Genomic DNA, 19,442 nt, shown 5'->3' on the forward strand with positions numbered 1-19,442 from the left:
CAGAGGTTGCAGCGAGCCGAGCTCGAGCCACTGCACTCCAGCCTGGGCGACAGAGTGAGACTGTCTCAAAAAGAAAAAAGAAAAAAAGGAGTGAAATGAAATGTAGATTATCCTGAGATTTTTTCATGTGTATTCCCCCATCCTTTTTCATAGGTAGGAACAATTGGAGGGAACTCTGTATTTGATTTTGAGACACTGATTGTCCAGAGGTTGACATTTGTCCCAAACTTCACCTCTTTGTGCAGAAGTTTGTAAGACTCACAGTTGTGGGGCAGAATTGTACTCTTTATTTGAAGAGAAGGAGCCCTATGTGCTACCCAATAGACTGAAGAACTAGCAAGTACATCATGCCAGGCTTCTTGACAGGACCTATTTAACCTTAGGCAGCAAGTCCCCTACAATGTGCCATCAGCTCCCCTAAAATTATGGGCCACTGGGGCTTGGCCAATCTGAAATTCTTTTTGCAGCAAAAAAGCACTCTTCTGTGCTAAACGACCACAGCCTGAGACATGGCGGGAGATAGGCCAGCCTCCGCATCTCACTTCTTTTAAGGGCAGTTTCAGGTAAACACAAACTCCCGCAGTGCCCTGAGTTGCCAAGGACTTGGACTGCTTCTGTGTCAGCCACACAGAGACACATCCCAGCCCCATGCGCCTGCTTCTCCAGGCTTGCTTCGTCAAGGGCTTATTTCCAGAAAAGCACCACCATGACCACCATACACAGCCTGGACCAATGAAGGGGAGCAGGGGGAACAGAGCACTTAGTCTAACCCTGAAGTTTCAGAGTCTCCCATTTTGGCTGCTGGTTGGTGGCAAATACGGGCATAGCAGAAGGTAAAGCCTAGCCACAGAGACTGAATCCCATTAAAAGCTGAGTTGAGAGGACACATTCAAGAGTGTGAGGAGCTTGAAAAGCAGCCTAGTGGTGCCGCATGTCTTTTTTTTTTTTTTTTTTTTTTTTTGAGATGGAGTTTCGCTCTTGTTGCCCAGAATGGAGTGCAATGGCAAGATCTCGGCTCACCGCAACCTCCGCCTTCCAGGTTCAAGCGATTCTCCTGCCTCAGCCTCCCGAGTAGCTGGGATTACAGGCATGCACCACCACCCTGGCTGATTTTGTATTTTTAGTAGAGATAGGGTTTCTCTATGTTGAGGCTGGTCTCAAACTCCTGACCTCAGGTGATCCACCCGCCTTGGCCTCCCAAAGCACTGGGATTACAGGCGTGAGCCACCGGGCCCAGCCGTGGTGCCGCATGTCTTGAGGGAAGCTCTTAAGAGAATAAGGATTCATGATTCAAACGGCCAGGGTTGAAATCTTGGTACTATGGCTTGGTGGGCTGTGTTGACCTTGGAGAATTTCTATCCTCTCTACCGCCTCAGTCTCCCCACATAACAAAATTCCACTTTGGAAGGTGGAGCTGATATGAGGATTAAATGAGATTGTTTGTAAAGTCCCCAGCATAATGTCTCATATGTAGCAAGTGTCTAGTCAATGTCTATGCTTATTAGAGGGTCTGCCCATGAGTCTCTGTTTAAACTGTGTTGGCTGGCACTGGGGACATCCTTGTTGTAGGGGTAGACTCCTCAGAAGCAGGATCATGGTTGGGAGCCCCAGGCTCTGGAGTTACATGGCCACAGTTCAAATCCTGGCTTTGCCAATTTCCTAATGGGGCAAGCTTGGACAAGTTATTTAACTTCTCAGGACCTCAGTTTCCTCATCTATAAAGTAGAGATAACATGAAAAGGGTTGTCGAAAGACAACAATGAAATGATACCTGTAAAATGCTTGGAAAAGCATGACACATAGTAAATATTTGATAAATGTTTGCTGGTTTTTATAATAATAATCATAATCATACTTGTAGTTTTTATTTTATTGAACTCTCAAGGAGGAAATTGAGAGCCAAGTTCATTTCAAGCAAGGCTTCAAAGCTCTCTTATCTGTACAGTCTTCTCCAGTTCTGGCTGGCTGGCACAGTGGAGCCTAGGACTAGATCTCACGCCTCCCCACTCCCTATTCTGAGAGCTGCTGTGTAGACGCACCATTATGGCTGAGCTGTAAACAGCGGGGCTTGGACCCTGCTTGCAGAAGCCATGATGTTCCCCTCCGGCTGGGCACAGTTCTTACCCAAAGGACGAAAGCCATCCCTCCTGTCCCCCTTCCTCTCACTAGACACACTGCCAAGGCTGCCAAGAGCAGTGGTAAAGCATATGCTCCTAAGCTCTGTGTTGTCAAAGGCTTTGCATTCCCACATACCATAGCTGGTTTGCAGGTGCAAAAAAAAAAAAGACCAGGAAGAGTAGCATGTCTAAAACGCAAGCTCCTGGTAGAGAACAGCTGAAGGTTTCTCTTTCCTCCGAGTCCCTTAGCACAGAGAATGCGCAAATACTGCAAAGAATAAGGTTTGCTACTTGGAAGGCTGAGGCAGGAGAATCACTTGAACTCGGGAGGTAGAGGTTGCAGTGAGCTGAGATCGCGCCATTGTACTCCAGCCTGGGCAAAAAGAGTGAAACTCCATCTCAAAAAAAAAAAAAAAAAGAATAAGGTTTCGGATTGGGGCTGGGGCTGATAGGGACAGAAAAGCAAGAAGAACCCCTGGGCCACTGGCAGGGAACTGGAACCACACATCCGAAGACCCAGGAGGCTCTGCTCAGCCTTGGGATTCCTAACAAGCTCTGCTCCACTGGCCTCCCTTCTTAAATATACAGAGCGAACCTCCCAGAAGAGACCAACGCAGGCCAGCTTGGGCCTGCTCAGCTGGAGGGAGGTCTTTCTTTTGCTCAGTGATGTGGCTACTGAGACTCAGGATTAAACACTTTAAAAATAATAGTAATAACTATATTATAGTAATTAGGACTTACTGAATACTTAAAACGTGCCAGCTCTGCACTGCTGGTTTAAACATATTATCTCAATCAATGCTCACAACAACTCTAGAAGGCATTATGTCATTTAACAGATGGCCTCTCTGAGGCACAGAGGAGTTAGGTGACTTGTTCAAGGTCACATAGTTTAGCAAGAATTGGAATTGGAAGAGAATTCAAACCAAGACTGTCCTGCAATAAAACCTGGGAACTTGGCCACTCTCTGCTGAGAAGAGGGTGCTTTGCCAGAGAAAACTCATTCTCACTTTGACTCCCATTCTAGACATGGTCACAGCATTCTCCCTGTGCCGTCTGCTGCCTTACACCTTTATCAAGCTTATATACAAATATATGTATACATATTCGTATGCATGCATATATACATACATGCATATATAATGTAAATTATCCCCCTATGACTCAATAAAGTTATTTTAATTTTGTATTTGGGAAATTGACTGGTCCATAATTGTTTATGCTTTACCTGAATCAGACCTCAGGCCAGAGAGCATGGTTTGCTCCTGCTGCAAGGGTGAAGGTACACTGAGAGCCACCAGGGCCACAGAGCAGAACTTAACCAGGGCTTGCACCTGCATTCCCTATCCCCAGCCCCAGGGGATTGAGAGTCAAGGCCACCGTCAGCCTTCTTTCTAGCTCCCTTATTCATCCAACCACATTATCCCCAAACTGCCGCAGAGCTGGCTGCCATGTGGGCATTTTTACTCCTGAAGCCAAAGGAGCAATTAGTCCTTTTAAATAATTACTTTTGTGATGACAGCAATACCCACACCATTCTCAGTCCTTCATCAAAGTTACCAGCAGGTGAATTCACAGCCTTTGCCCTAAGGATGTTGCAACAGCTTACTGACTTCCTGTTTCAATATGACTGTCGTTTCAAAAGACTACTCCCATATAAGAGAAAAAAAAATTCATGTACATGTGAAAGTCAACTGAATATAATACATACAATCATTTGTGTTTTTACAAATGAATTGAATTGTGAATCAAGCTTGGGGAATGTATTTGATTCTCTTGGGATTACATCACAGATAATTTCATAGCCTTATAATGTGTTTTGAAACAGACATTTTTCATGTTCCCAGGGGCAACATCCGAAGTATTATTGCTGGGGTTTCAAGGGTTTTCATGACCAATATTGCAGCACTGGGAGGCCAAGTCTGGATCCATTATAGGTACACTTTATTGACTGTAAGCCATTTGGAAATATACATAGTATGCTGATCTTTATCAGTCTTGGTGTCAGACCCAGGCTAGGCGGCACATACTGACAGTGGCAGGCACCCAAGTCGATCAAAAGACAAGCTTGCCTAAGATGACCCCCAGGGCCTTTATCAAACCCATTCAGATATGATAAAGTAAGAATAGGGCAAGCTTCGGATTGTAAAAGGTCACAGAGGCCTTCGAGGCCTCAAAAGAAGCTTTGACTCTCCTCTTCTTCCAAACATTTACATCCTCCTGGTTTTATTTGTTTTCTGTGGGCCTCTGTGGACAACTTATCACTATATTATTTGCCAACTTGAAATAAAATAGGTCCTAATGCTCAGTACCCCCTTATTGTTAGATTCAACAATGTTTGGCTACTGAAACCCCAGATCTCTAAACTAAAATCTGCATTTCTGAGAACCTCCCTTAACGAAGTCTTGAACACTCTCACCATTGAGATTTTCTGGTCTATATATAGACTCACCCACTTGCCTCCCTTCCCTTTCCCACCACAAGATGACTAACTCCAGGAGATATCAGCCTTGAAAGAAATGTCCATAAATGCAAGCAAGTCCTTATAAAGCTAGAGACAAAAGATTCAATGTAGAGAATTCAACCTCTAATTCATCTGCAGATAACCTACTATTATATTATTTGCCAACTTGAAATAAAACAGGCAACTGCTTAGTTCTATTAATATGAAATGGTCAAATTCAACAATAATTGGATACTCAAAAGTATGAGTTCTGAAGGCCAAACAGACAAATCTGGCCCCAGAATATAGCGCTTGCAGAGGATCTCTCTGATGGTTACTTCCATCAGGAGGATCTCAAGGCTGGCCAAGCCACCCCTTACCCCATCCCACTCCCATCTCAGTCCTTCAAAAGATTACTTAATTACCCTGGACTTAAGCCCTCGTACCGAAGACAATTAGTCTCTCAGCCTTCAGCAGAAAGAAACTATTACCAAGAAATGCTTATCCAGCCATTACAATATTGTCTCAGACCCTCTGTAATTCATACATATTTACCAAGTGTCTACTAGATGCCGGGCACTTTGCTAGGTGCTGGGGATACAATAGTTAACAAAATATAGATGCTGCCCTACTCTGATGGACTATTCACAAGCACAGGGCTTCCAAAACAATAGTGGCTCCTTCCAAAGTCATCTGAGCTCATTCCCCACCTCCTGTTGTGAATGGAATGGGGCAAGAGCAGAGAGAGCCGGGCAACCCTCTCTGGCATTTGAGAATGACCAACCTTGAAAAGAATTTCAACTAGGCTTAAAAGCAGGACCAATCCTCTTCTCTCCGGCAACCCCATGCCCTTGCCTTCACAGAAAACTCTGACTAGGACGTGGAGTTGGCAGAGAGGATAATGCTTCTGAGTTTCACAAAGCAGCCTGAGCCAAAACCAATCTCCACTCAGGGCAGAATAAAGCAGTGGGTTGTCTGGATGGCTGAATGTCTCTCTCCGAGACAATGGTGTGTTTATGTGTAGGAGGGTCGGGAGCAGGTTGTTAACATAAAACCCACCTTAAACAGAGCTGTTAATTCAGTTGCTGGCAGGGGCTTCTGTTATCTTCTGAATACCTCCCAGAGGGTATAAGCCCTACCTTTTCATTTGAGTTGGCAGCAGAGTTATTTTTTTGCACCTGTTGCTCTGCTCTGATAACAACGCAGTTAAGCATTGATTTGTAGGAAAATAAACAGAAAAAAGCAAAGAAAGGCATCTGCCCAAACAGCCTGAGCTGGTTTGACTGAGTGTTCATGCCAATTTGTTTTTCCTATAAAAACCAAAGAAAAACCTGCGTTTTCAGTTTGGATGCTACATTTCCACTCCCTCAATATAAAAGGGGGTATCAAATAGGCCAGAGGGAGCCAGCAAGGCTGAGAAGCCAGAAGACATTGTACTTTTCCATTGGCTGGTTCTGTGAGGGCACTCAGGGGTGTCCAAGGTCTGCAAAGTGACATGGCCAGCCTCCAGCCAGTCCAGGTTCAGATCATGAATCAGATTAACAAGGGCAGAGAAAAGACTACTGGGATACGATCGAAACCAAAACCACACTCTTCCAAATGGTTGACTTCCAAAAGTCAATACGGTTTAGGGAGTAGGTGTAGTCTCTAGGTTACCTCCTAAAGTAGAGGCTCAGTGTACCCAGATCTCAGTCTAGCCTCTCCCCCAGACATCCTACATCCAGCCCTGGGCAAAGAGCATAATTTGAAAACCGCTGGTTCCCGGACCACAGTTTTCCCATGGCATAAATGAGGCTAGCCACACCTACCTCAAAAGCAGGCTGTGTAGACCCACTCATCTCCTGCCAAGAGATTTGAAGTCTCGGGTCCCAGGTGGAAAGGGCCTGAGATGTCCTAGATGTGATTTCTGTCCTAATCCAAGCATCATCACATGCTCACTTCTCATTAATTTATCAATGTCACATGATAAGCTAAGTCCAAAAAGGGCCACAAGGAGCTAAACAAATTGCCCAAATGGAGATCATGAACAACATTAATTAAGCAATGGCATCAGCACTCAGCCTTCAGCACACACAGAGGGAGCTTTTGAATATCTCTTTTTGGCCGGGCGCAGTGGCTCATGCCTGTAATCCCAACACTTTGGGAGTCCGAGGCGGGCATATCACTTGAGGTCAGGAGTTCAAGACCAATCTAGTTAATATGGCAAAACCCCGTCTCTACTAAAAATACACAAATTAGCCAGGCATGGTGGCATGTGCCTGTAGTCCCAGCTACTTGGGAGGCTGAGGCAGGAGAATCACTTGAACCCAGGAGGTGGAGGTTGCAGTGAGCCAAGATTGTGCCACTGCACTCCCAGCTTGGGCAACCAAGTGAGACTCCATCTCAAAAATAAAAATAAAAATAAAATAATATAATATATCTTTTTAAGCTTTGTAGAAGGAAGCACAGTCAAGGCAACATGCAACATTTCCCCAGACAAACACCTTGCTCCAGTTTTCTCCGGGCCGTCGGGGGTTCATTACTACCAGATCACTGGCTTCATGGGGGAGGGGGGCTTACAGCAGTGGGGAATGGCCTCAGAAATGTTGCCTCTCCAGGAGCATTAAGAACTGCGTGTTCCGACAGGGGAGGGATATGGCTGGCTGAGCGTTCCCAGGCATTCTTGTTATGAGCAGCATAGGGAGTGGAGTTCTTAGAACCAAATCGGGCAGCAGAAAAATAAAAGATTTAACAACACCCTTAGTTGACTGAAAAATAAATAAGACCAACTGTGCAGGAATGTAGGAAGGGTGGAGGACAGTAAGGGGTGGGGATTGGAGACAGGGAGGGGTCAGGATGAACTAGGACAATGGATTTGACCATTTCAAGAGTCAAGTTTCCTCCTAGGAAAAGACCAAGATGTTCAAGTCAAGGAAAGAGCCACAGCCCCCAGCTCAGACTCTTGAAGATTATATAATTACAAAACAACAACAAAAACTATGACAGTGATAATAGTTCATATTTGTTGAGGGTTTAAAATGTGCTAGAAATAGAACTAGTCATTACATGAATTACCTCATTTAATCCTCACAATAACCCTGAATGTTAGTACTAATATTAGCACCATTTTACGGAGAGAGGTTAAGCAACTTTTCTAAAGACATAAAGCTAGCAAATGGACTGGATATATTATAATAAGTGTGCTTGGGAAGAGGTGGGGAAAGCAACATAATTCTTTTGAAATTACTTGAAAATGGATCCTTATGTTTCTAAAGAGAAGGAGGATGTCTGTTAGGACCTTATACTTTTCATTTCAAAGTTGAGATCCTTTAAGCACGATTCCCACAACTTTTTCCCCCAAATGTAAACAGGAGACATATTGATCATCCTTGTGCCCTAATATGGAAGCTCCATTTCAGTGCAAATCAGTCTGGATGCTACAGAAACACCAGTTCACAGCCACTCAAACCCATCTATCAGAACTTCAGTCTGGCTTCCCGTTGGAGGCCCCAGGTTGACTCAGGGGTTAGAATTGGCTGCCTGAAGCTACTTCAGACTTATTAGCCATGATAAAAGAGCAGTAATACCAGCAAGAAAAAAAAAACTTGGAAAATGAAGGGTGAATTATGGCTTTTTTGGAAGAGCAGCTGATGTCTTAGCCATCACAGATTGGTCCTGATGACAGGCTTGCTTGTGTTATGAACATCACTGACTGACCAGAGAAAGACCATGAATATGTTATTGGGGGAGCCTGAATTCCATCCCTCAAACAAAGAAATCGAGGAAAAGTCTTCCCCTCTTCCACCATCACTATGTCCACATGCCTGTTTTGAACTTTGGAACAGTCTGTAAAAACTTAGCCCTAAAACACCAACAGAACTTCATGAGAGTTATTTCATTAGCATCCTTGCAGCTTAAGAAGCAAATAACATCTGAATTTCCTCACAAATTAGATGACTTCTTCTTCAGACTAAGTAAAGTTTCCTTTTATAGAGATAATCATTCAATAGCAGGAAAGCTGAGTTTGTTTTTAGAGACTTCCTATGAGAACACTAGACTCGTGGCACACCAGGTCTCATTTTTACTTCCAGAACAGACTTTATTCTGTTTCTCCTGGCTCACTGGTTTATGTAGCAAGCCCTCTGTAAAATAAAATAATGAAAAACCCACCAGTATTGCCAGCAACTCCCTACCAGAAAGGTTTTTCAAGGGATTAAATCCCTTTCAGCCAATTATTCAGTCATCCTTCCAGTTGTTTGGAGGAAACCTTTGGAGCTCAAACAAAACTGGAAAACTCACTAACTCAAAAACGACATCCTCCCTCCTCAACAGGCCATAGCTTTCCACCAGAGGTTGCGTAGCTGAGCCTGATGAAAATGAGGAGGGGGCTGTCCGCAGCAGCTTCCCAGACTCCCAGTCTCAGGAGTTGTCATACATTCCATTTCACCATAATCAGAGGTAGGACCAGCTACATCATTTGCAGAGCTCAGTGTAGGAGGAATATGCAGGGCCCTTTATTCAAAACTTACGAAGAATTTCAAGATGGCAACAGCAGAGCCTTAAACCAAACATGGAACCTTTCTAAGCATGGAGCCCTGTGGAACTGCACAAGTTGCACACTCGTGACATCAGCCATCTCCAAGGGGTCAGTCTCCACTTTTGCCTTCACCTGTACAAAAGGTGGGCAGGGGATCTCTTCTGTCTTTGTTCCGTGCACTACCTCCTGACATCATCGGGAGGATTAAACTAAACATGACATTGAACAGGACTGTAACCACCTGGCTTACAGCAGGCACTCAACAAATTACCATTATCATTCTTATTATCATCTTCATTATGCCAAAGTCACTTCACAACTCCAAGGCTACCCATAGGCAAGAACATATGGGAAGATCAGATTCCCCTTTTGGCAGAGAACATCTATCAACTGGTGCTGTTCAGAAGTCATTTCGTTAGTCGTGTGTGAGAGAATGCTGTAAATGAGGTGTTCTTAACCTTTCATCTGTACGATGGATCTGTTTTGTAATCTAGTGAGGCCTACAGGCCTCTTCTCAAAATAATATTTTTACATGACAAAGTAAAATATTATAAGATTAAAAAAATTTATATTAAAAGACAATGTCAAAATACTTTCTAAAATAAATGCGTGCTATCATATTATGTTGGTGCAAAAGTAATTGCAGAGTTTTTTTATTTTTTTATTTTTTTGATACAGTCTCACTCTGTTGCCCAGGCTAGATTGCAGTGGTGTGATCTCGGCTCACTGCAGCCTCTGCCTCCCGGGTTCAAATGATTCTCCTGCCTCAGCCTCCCGAGTAGCTGGGATTACAGGTGTGTGCTACCATACCTGTATTTTTAGTAGAGATGGAGTTTCGCCATGTTGGCCAGACTGGCTTTTTGTAATTACTTTTAATGGCAAGAACCACAACTACTTTTGCACCAACCTGATAACAATATATGTGCTTCTTTGTTAATACATTAAATAAGAATATCTACACAGTGCAGATCTAACTTGATATCAAATACCCACATTTTGTGATACATGTAATAGGTGTAATAAGATATGAAAATGTGATTTATCCTGGTGATAGTCACAGTTGCAGCTAATACTATCATGGAGTTTTGCCTACATTCATATTGAAAGAAAATGTTAAATTCTAGTTAGAGATTATTGAAAATAAAGACAATTTTTTTTTACATCCAAGTTCACAGAAACCCTGAATTTATCCTTGGACCCCAGGTTAGGGATGCTTGCTGTTTTACTAATAACAAGAACTACTTGTTCAATTCAAATAGCCTCTAGAAACCACATTTGCATGACCAGAAACCTCATTTGAATAATTTACCAAGAGGTAGACCCCAGAGTGTCTGGGCAAAAGAAGTAGAATTTTTTTCCCCAAAGCCTCTAGAATGCCCAAGATTCATGACCTCAGCATCAGTGGTCAGTAGACATCTGGAGACATGATCAAGAATTTCAGGAGTGGGCAATGGTATACTCACTCCTAAAAGCTAGTCATGTGAACTGCCTGGAGGAGAATTAGTATTTTTTGAGGTCCCTACTTGCCAGGCATCAGGACACAAGAACAGGAATGTGCTGCATACCCAATCACCCCAGGTCACCCCAGGTCTCCCAGGACCTCCTTGGTTGTGGTTTGCAGCTGACTCAAAACAAGGTTCAATTTGGAGGTCCCCCCTTAATATGGTTCATGCAACTTCCTGCTACCCACCTTCCCAGTAAAAACCCTATTGCATTTCTTTCCCAAGGTCACAGTGAAGAACCAATGTTGATCGCCACACACACATACACACACACACACAAAAACCCCAAATCCCAGAATTTAATACACATTCACTCTGACCCAACAGAAACTCACTGAAAACACCCAAATTGAAGATTTCCCTTGATGTTCATTCCACAAATTACTAATTATTTACTCACAAGCTTTTGTTCAGGTGTTTTCACATTCTTTGTTAATTTAATCCTTACAATAGCCCAATGCAGTAGATGTTATTAACTCCATTTTCCAGATGAGAAAACTTAGATGCTAGAGCTTATATAACTCACTCAAAGTCATTCAACTACCCAGTGGTAGAGTCCAACTTGAACTCAGGTGTCTGGACTCTAAGTCCAGTGTTCTTCACACCACATCTCAGCAGCTTCCAAGCCATAAAATCTCTTAGCCTCCTACTCCTTCAGATACACATGCAGTCAAATTTTACTCCATCAACATTCCTTGACCCACAGCCTTCTGCCTAGTGGAATTAAGATGACTAAAAAGTGAGCTAGCTGCACTCTAATTTTCTAAGTGGGCATGATCAAGACAGAGGCTGAATTTAGAGTCAAATCTAGAGTACACTGCAAAGACAAAGCAAGTCTTATCATTAGTCAGCCTCATGACAAGATTGAAAATTGCTCTCATCTTTCAGACTCTGCTCACCTTATTTTCCAGAATATATCATCAGCCCTACTGAGGAGATTTTTTTTAAGGTTCCTAAGAAGAAACCTGGAATAACCTCCACAAGATGACCATATTCTCCAATCTCCATTGCTCTATTCAAAAAGTAGAAGACCCTCTTCTTATTCCAGGAAAAGCTCAACAGACTTTTGGGGAACGTTGTATCAGGCTGAGACAGGGCTGGACGGGCAACTGAAATGTTTTGAAGCCACAGTTGGGCCAACAAGAGTCCAGGCCCCAAGATTATTTATTGTGTTTCTGTGATAGAAAGTGGGGTGGAAAAGCAGCTATGAAATTTTGTGTTCATAATTCCAACAACATCAAAGAAAAAGGACATTGAGACAGGGTCATACAAAGGTAAAAATAAGTTGTTATGATAAAATGACAGGGTTAATGAGGTGGTCTATTAGTCTAAAAATCCAACTATTATAATAGGCGTTTTGGTTTCTTTTTATTTTTGGCTTTGTTTTCATCAGAAAGCACATTTTGTATGCACCTATACTGGCCATATTTTAAATAAGTAGGCAAGTACCACTAATAACAACTAAGATGCTAAAAAAACAAAACAAAAAAAAAAAAAGAAGGGAGGAAGCCTCCCAGAGGCCAGGGTGTGTGGTGAGATTGGAGGAGGAGAGATAATGCAGACCAATTGACCAGAACAAGGGGCCCGGCCCCATAAAATAAACCAAACAGAGAATGTGGTTAGGTGCTTGTGAAATAAGTTTTCATAGGAGTATTTTACAGGGTGTCTCTTTTAAAACAAGGTCAATTAAAACCCTAGGAGCCTCTTTAAATGGGCCACCCTGCTTGGCCCTGTTGCAAGTTCTGGTTTCTCCAGATACAAGGTTGAGGATTTCTGGGCGCATCAGGGTCTCCAGGTTAGGCTGCTCAGTGGTTGGGGCAGCCACAGGGTCTTCCTCTAGGAGAAGTGAGTTCACATACGTTCGATCTACTCAGTAAGTCATGGATAATCAGTCAAGCAAGCTCATCAGTACCATACAAACTCAGTAGACACCACGAGTGCCTAAATGTCCATTTTCTGGCAGGCTGCTTTGGCGTTTTATAGAAGACACCAGTAGAGCACCTGCCCCTATGCATAGACTGTTCCCTGCCATCACAAAACAGTCTGTTTCATCCACTTCTACATTCCCACCAGCTTGAGACACATGAGGCAAATTGACAAAGCTGGGATGTTGTCGTGGGAGTAGATTCTAACATCCTTAATAAAGGCTCCAGGTGTCAGGTCTTAGTACCTCCACTAGGTATAGCCTTTAGCCAAAATTCTGAAGGCCCTAAAGAATCCATTTAAGGGCTCTTGCTAATCTTTCCTGCCTCATCCTTAGAAGGCTTCTCCCACCTGTTCTCAGCTCTCACAGATTTGTGCTCATCCTGCTGACCCCCAGGTACTCCCACCACCCCCAATCACCACAGCCACAGAATCTGAGGGTTAAAAATGGATCTTAAAGATGGTCAGGTTCAAAACCTTTTGTCTAGAGGAGGAAACTAAAGCCTGGCAAAGGGGAATGTGTGCTCTGGGCCACACAGCTCTGCCAGTGCTAGAAGACCAGGTACCTAGACTGCCGTCCAGCGCACCACCTCACATCCCGCCTTCCCTGCACTGTGCTCCCATCACTCCAAAGCTGGAGTTCAAAATTCTTCAGGGAAGACTCTTAAAGAAATATTTCCACCCCCCTCTGAAGAATAATAAAGATTTTAGCAAATATCTCTGAGGGATCCCTGGAAATTTCTACTTCAGCACATCCTGGTTTCCGGACATCAATGCCATTTGGCTTGAAACTATGTCCCACCCTAAGAATAGCTGTGGTGAGGAGCCATTCTCCTCACTGCACTGTTTGTTTCCTGCATAGCTTAGTAGCTTGGCCCTTTGAAACCCCGTTCAATTTAAGTAAACACGTTTTTAATAACAGCACGATTGTTTGCTCTTTAGAACAAATCTATTATTTTAAAAACATATTCTTAAAAATTAGATATGAAAAACGTCAAATAAAGTTAATTATCTATGCCTTCCTTTCAGTTATACAGCAAGAGATTTAAGAGAACCTGGGCAAGGTGTGACTGCCCTCCTGCCTCTGTCTTCAGATGGCAATCCCCACCACAGACCCGGCTTACCCAAGCTGAAAGCCACAGCGCCGCGTTTGGTTTCCCAGTAACAAAGGCAGGGTGAGAATGTGGTCTCTAGACACCCAGGCTGCAGTGGAGCCAATGCCTCCCAACCAGGGCCCCACCCACAACAGAAATGACTGTCACGTCAACTCTACCAGAGAGCGATCTTAACAAGAGAAATGGGCTGAAATGGCAGCAAAATCGTATCCCTGAAAATCAGGTTCAAGCTTTAGATTGAGTTCCTTAAAACCATGACATTGCTTCTCAAGTGTGTTAGCAGATTCTGCCAGGGGATTCTTGCTCACCACCCCACCCCTAACCCAGAGGTCTTCGTAAATCACATCTGTATGAAAGGGCATAGAGATGACTCCATCTGGAGGAAGGGAGAAAAGACAATAACTTCTCAATAATTTGTATAAGCTTCTATGTCTGTGTTTGATACTGTGACATGAAGCAGGGGTCTTGCCCTGGGCTTTCAGAAAAGCAAGATGGTTTAACGATCACAACCCAGTGCTCAAATCCCCAAATTTGTGGAGATTGGGTGGGGCGGGGGCATGGGAAAGATATAGAGGAAATAAAATATCACAAGATTCCAGAAAGCGAAATTCTACTTCCTCAGAAGTGAACTTTGGCCAAAAGCACTCACGTTCTGACCCGAGACCCGATAGGAGTTCCTTCCAGTTTCCAATTCGCTAATTGAATGCAACCTAGTAAACCTTTTAACCTCTCAGTTTCCATTTTGTCTCATACCTTCAAGGAGTCAGAAAGATATTGAAAGAAGATCAGGGTGAAGTTGGTCAATTAATGGGAGCATTTAGGGTACCCATAAACATGGAATCATGAGTGGGAATGTCGGGCTTTCCTGATGTCCACAAAGGCCAAAGATACTTCCATTGGGAGATCACGATAGACTAACAGATTAAAAATGAAACCAATACGGCTAGGCACAGTGGCTGAAGCCTATAATCCCCGCACTTTGGGAGGCTGAGGCAGGTGGATCACCTGAGATCAGGAGTTCAAAACCAGCCTGGCTGACATGGTAAAACCCCATCTCTACTAAAAATACAAAACTTAACTGGGCATAGTGGCGAGCACATGTAATCCCAGCTACTCAGGAGGCTGAGTTGGGAGAATCACTTGAACCTGGGAGGCGGAGGTTGCAGTGAGCCAAGATCATGCCACTGCACTCCAGGCTGGGCAATGGAGAGAGACTCTGTCTCAAAAAAAAAAAAAACCAAAAAGGATTGTTTGAATTTAACAAATAGGTGCTTTTTAACCAAAAAAATGACAAATACAATTGAATTTGAGCTTTTTCATAACAAACGAGGCCTGAATCAAACACGTCACCCTACCCACACTACCTTGAAGGATCTTCATGAAGGCTACCATCTTGCGCGGTCATGCAAGAGAACTTAAAGCACAGCTATTCCCTCAAAGTGACTTTCATTTTAAATGCCTCTGTAAAATATTTTGGAAACATGGTGAAGTATTGTCTTCATTATATTTATTATTTTTTAAAGTTCAACTACAGACCTCCAAATGAATCCCAATTCACATTCCACCATGGTTTTTAAATACCATTAGCCATTTGTGTGAAAATGGTGTTGTCTACATAACTCCATATTATAAGAAGATGGAATTGGTGAGTTATTGAATCGTCCCAGAATTTTAGGTCACAAAAAGAGGAAAAGTGGATCCTCTGCAAACTCCAAATGCAGCTATTAAAGTCATCCTTAAAATCTCTTAAGAGCCTTTTCTGATAGTATCTCCTAGCCATGAAATTCTTCCTAATAACATATGTTCTTCTCTTCTGTTAGAAATAAATTTTTCCCCCGACCCCAGTGGAATTAACACACAGCCACACAGAATCTCTAATTGCCCTTTTACACATTGAAAGACTATCTGAACACATCTTTACCTCCATGGCTGCAGAACCAACTCCTGAATTAGACTTCCATCAGTAAGTTCTTGGAATCCATTCACTCACTTTCTCCCTGTTACCAAGGTGAGTGCAGATAACCAGCAGAGACATCTGTGAACTTGAACTCAGAAGTATACACTCTCCATCTTAAAAACACACACTCCCACCATTCTGGGAGCATGGTAAATCAGCAAAGATGGATGGTGAAAATGTCGCTTTCTCACCTCAGTACTGATATTTACCAACAAGAAGTTAATTTCCAACTGTTCCCAGATCAGTCCACACTGGGGCTAACACTTCTCCACAATGTCCAGCAAAATCAAAAGAAGCCCTGTCTCAGAAGGCATTTGTTGCTGCTGAGTCACAACTGCCTGTCTGATCATAGTCTCCCAAAATGGAGTAAACAAAGGGTTAGTTTGTCCCCTTGTTATACAGTGAAGCCCTTTGCCAAAACTGATTTTTGTATTTTCTGGACAAAATGGAGTAAACAAAGGGTTAGTTTGTAAACAAAGGGTTAGTTTGTCCCCTTGTTATACAGTGAAGCCCTTTGCCAAATTGATTTTTGTTTTTTCTGAATTTTTGTTTTTGTAGATATTCAGCTCTCCCCAATACCTCTGCCTGCCTTGGCTGCCTGGCCACTTTTTCCAGTGTGATTGTGTATGTTCTTGCCTATTTCTAGCCATTTTCCAGTCCTGGAACATATTAAAAACAAATTGGCCTTTCCATGTAGCTCATGAGTCAGAAAAATTACCAGCAGAAGACATCTCTAGAAAGCGAGACCGTGTACTCTGAGCCCTAACAGCTACTTAGCCAACCAGTTCTTCTCTGAGCTATATCAGAGCCACCTATCTCTAGCTGCCTATTTGTTCCAGAAGAATTCAACCCAGGGGAATGGTTTTGCCACCCAGGCATAGGGAAATGAGGGGGCTTTTAAATTCATGAGATTAAAAGTCCAGACAATGCAGGAAATTCACAGATAATATCCAAAGTAGCCAACCTGCCCTCCAAAATAAAATTCTGATTTGACCCAGTGAGGTAAGCCCAGGTAAGGTGAGCTTCACTTCCTGCCAGCCGTCTCCAAGAGTCTGTTCTAGCTTCATCTGTCCGGTTTAAAGCAGGCTTCTCTTTCCACTCAGGTGTTTGGAATCCAGATTCAAAAGAAGTTTTAAAAATCAGGACTTACCTCATTTACCTAAAGATTCTGGGTTGGAAATCCAATAGCTGTGGCTGATGGAGGGGAGGCAGCAGGCCGCAATCTCACCAGCTCCTATAGGGATGGGGCACCACGGGTGTTATCAAGTCTGAGCCCTCATCAGAGTGAAGATAAATGCATATAACAATAATTTTAAATCATTTTGTAGGATGTTAAGCAATAAGCCACCAACCGGGAATTCCCTAAGTCACTTCCCCCTCTTCTGATTGGCTACCCAGCCCTTTAAAAAAATAAAATAAAGGATTACAAACATTGGCTCATTTGCATTTGGCCAACTCACACGTTAGTGTTCAAACAAAACAGGTCTAACCAGGTAATGCCTGTGTCTCAAGAACAGAGAGACAACCTGTTAATGGATGAGGAATTGATTTGGTGGTGACTGTTCTTTTCAGCTCAGAGGCTGTTTCAGGTGAAAAGCACCCTGCTCACCAAAGACACCATCAGGAAGAGGGAATGTAAAAGCAAAGTGAGTAGAAGTCCAAATCTGGAGGAGATGATGGTATAGGGGGGCCCTCTTGAGCACCTGTCTCATTTATTAGTTCTGTATTTAGTCCACCCTGCCTTGGCATCAAGATCTTTGCCCTAGCTGTATAAGTACCAGGCTCTGAAGGGGCTCCCAGCAAGTTCCCTCTCCAGGCACCATGACTGCCTTCTTGACAGAGACTCTTGGCAATTCAATGGACTTTGAAAAGCCTATCGCCCCTGGCCCCAGGTAAGAGCCTTGAGAGGTTTGAAAGGGAAGGTCCTGGGAGGGAGGGTCCCTTATGAGGAGATGCTCAGGTCAAGCAGTCAATTCTCAAATATGCAAGAGCTGATTATCCAGTTGGTGGATTATCTAGGTTCTTCACTTCCTCTTGACTCTTACATGATCTTTTTTTAAAAGGTTTATTGACACTCCCTATAGGAGTTAGAGATGAGAAGACCAAAATGCTGAAACTGGAAATAAAAAAGCACAGTTTGGACAAGAAGAAGGTGGAATATTAGGGAGGATCTATGGATTCAAATACCATGCAACTTCTATTCCCTTGGGCCAAGGGACATATGGGGAGTTACCTGTACCTGCCTCACTGGGTCACAAATGTACCTTCTCCCATACGGGTGAATGACTGCTCCTAGCAAAGAAAAATACCATTCCCCAACCATTAACTTTCTCTGTTGAACCTTCCAGGACACTGGCCTGGCATGAGCAAAGTGTCTAAGCAGATTTCTTTGACTCAACGGGCCTCCCTTTTGTGGGAAAGGGAAGGGAAGTTGAGATTTGGCAGAGATAAAGATTTTGTGATCAAAACTAAGAAGTTCCTTGTGTTAAAAAGAAAAGAAAAAAAAGGTCTGCTTATGGTCAAAGGCTGACTGAATAGAATAAAAACTGGTTATTATATTAAGGGGGAACAGTGAGTGTGCAGTAGTATTAGTCTTTTCTTACTTATTTTTCTAGTTTCTACATGAATTCGGAGGTTTCTGAAAGTGTAAAAGACTCAGTGGAAGAACAAGGGTGGACTTGGGAAGGTCTTGGAAGCTGGGCAGGTCTTGAAGAAGGGCTTGAGGCTTTGGGAAGTGCAGTTTAGGGGAGTTCTAACAAACCCCTCTGCCTCCCTAACCTGCCCCAGACATTTCCACCCTTCCCTACTGCTCAACCCTGTGAACTTGCCAAGGGCCCTGTGAAAATGCAAATGTAAACCCCGCCCCATATACACACTGATAAAAACAACAAATGTCATTATTGCCCGTTATCACATTAGCCCCAATTAGTCTATCAGTTCCAGATCTGAGAGCAGGGCCCAGAGGGAATGGCCTGCTGGAGTTTTGCTTGAGAGACAAATCAGGCACAACCTGAAGTAACTACATTCCACCCACTGCAGGGCATTTGTGTGTGGTGATGGTGAAGGGTGGGTGAGGGGGCACACTTGAGGAAAGGGAAGTATTATTGCTAGAGCCCGTGGGACTCCAGGGAAACAAACTTGGCCTTCTTTACACCATTGCCTGAGATTAACCTGAGACAGCAGTGTGGGAGTAAAGGGGTAGGGTTGTGTGGTCAAGAGGTAGTGAACTTCAAATGCAACCCCAAAAGTGATGTGGCTCTCTGACCCAGTCCCAATCACCTTTAATTATAGGCCCTTTAATTTATAGCTGAAGAATTCTAGTTAAATCTCCATTTCTTTATCCACTTGTATTAGTCCATTTTAGATTGGAGGACTATTGAGAAGAGTCATATTGGGGTAGTAATGGTGGGAGGGGAGGGAAAGATGTCACCTCATACTCACAAACCACTTTATTTGTGGAGGGTTTTTGTAAATAAAGTACCTAAAAGTGTGCCTGCTACTTACTGGGTACTTATTAAGTATTGATTCTTCTTTTTACTTGGATCTTAGTTGAACCTTCCAGAAGAAAAACAAAAATGAAAACAATACCCCTCACCCCCAACCTAAAAAAAAAAAACACAAAAAAGCTAGAACTGCAGGTATATTGCGTCCGTAGGGAAAGTCCTTTGGAGTTTGAGGTCTTTCACCCTACTGCCAACTTCAGCAAGACAGTACTGGCGATGGATAGATAGATGGATAGATAGATAGATGGATAGATAGATAGATAGATAGATAGATAGATAGATAGATAGATAGATAGATAGATAGATATGATGGGATGAGGTGGATGTCTCAAGGCCTTCTACTACAAGTCTCAGATATATCAAGTA

The 19,442-nt window shown here is 43.2% G+C and overlaps 1 protein-coding gene across 6 annotated transcripts in view; it reads right to left on the minus strand.

Moving 5' to 3' along the window:
* Positions 1 to 16,841, minus strand: part of EHF (ETS homologous factor) — a 42,062-nt gene extending 25,221 nt beyond the window's left edge. For 4 of the 6 annotated variants that reach the window (XM_054440321.2, XM_054440320.2, XM_054440319.2 and 1 more), the window contains exon 1: positions 16,724 to 16,841. The gene's annotated coding sequence lies outside the window, so the exon portion shown is untranslated. Of the gene's footprint in view, positions 1 to 11,477; positions 11,525 to 16,723 lie in introns of those variants that run through there. The other 2 variants (XM_054440317.2, XM_054440318.2) reach the window with 2 other exon arrangements.
* Positions 16,842 to 19,442: the final 2,601 nt, after the last annotated feature.

The sequence above is a fragment of the Pongo pygmaeus genome, chromosome 9, assembly GCF_028885625.2.
Source record: "Pongo pygmaeus isolate AG05252 chromosome 9, NHGRI_mPonPyg2-v2.0_pri, whole genome shotgun sequence".
In the NCBI taxonomy this organism is placed as follows: domain Eukaryota; kingdom Metazoa; phylum Chordata; class Mammalia; order Primates; family Hominidae; genus Pongo; species Pongo pygmaeus.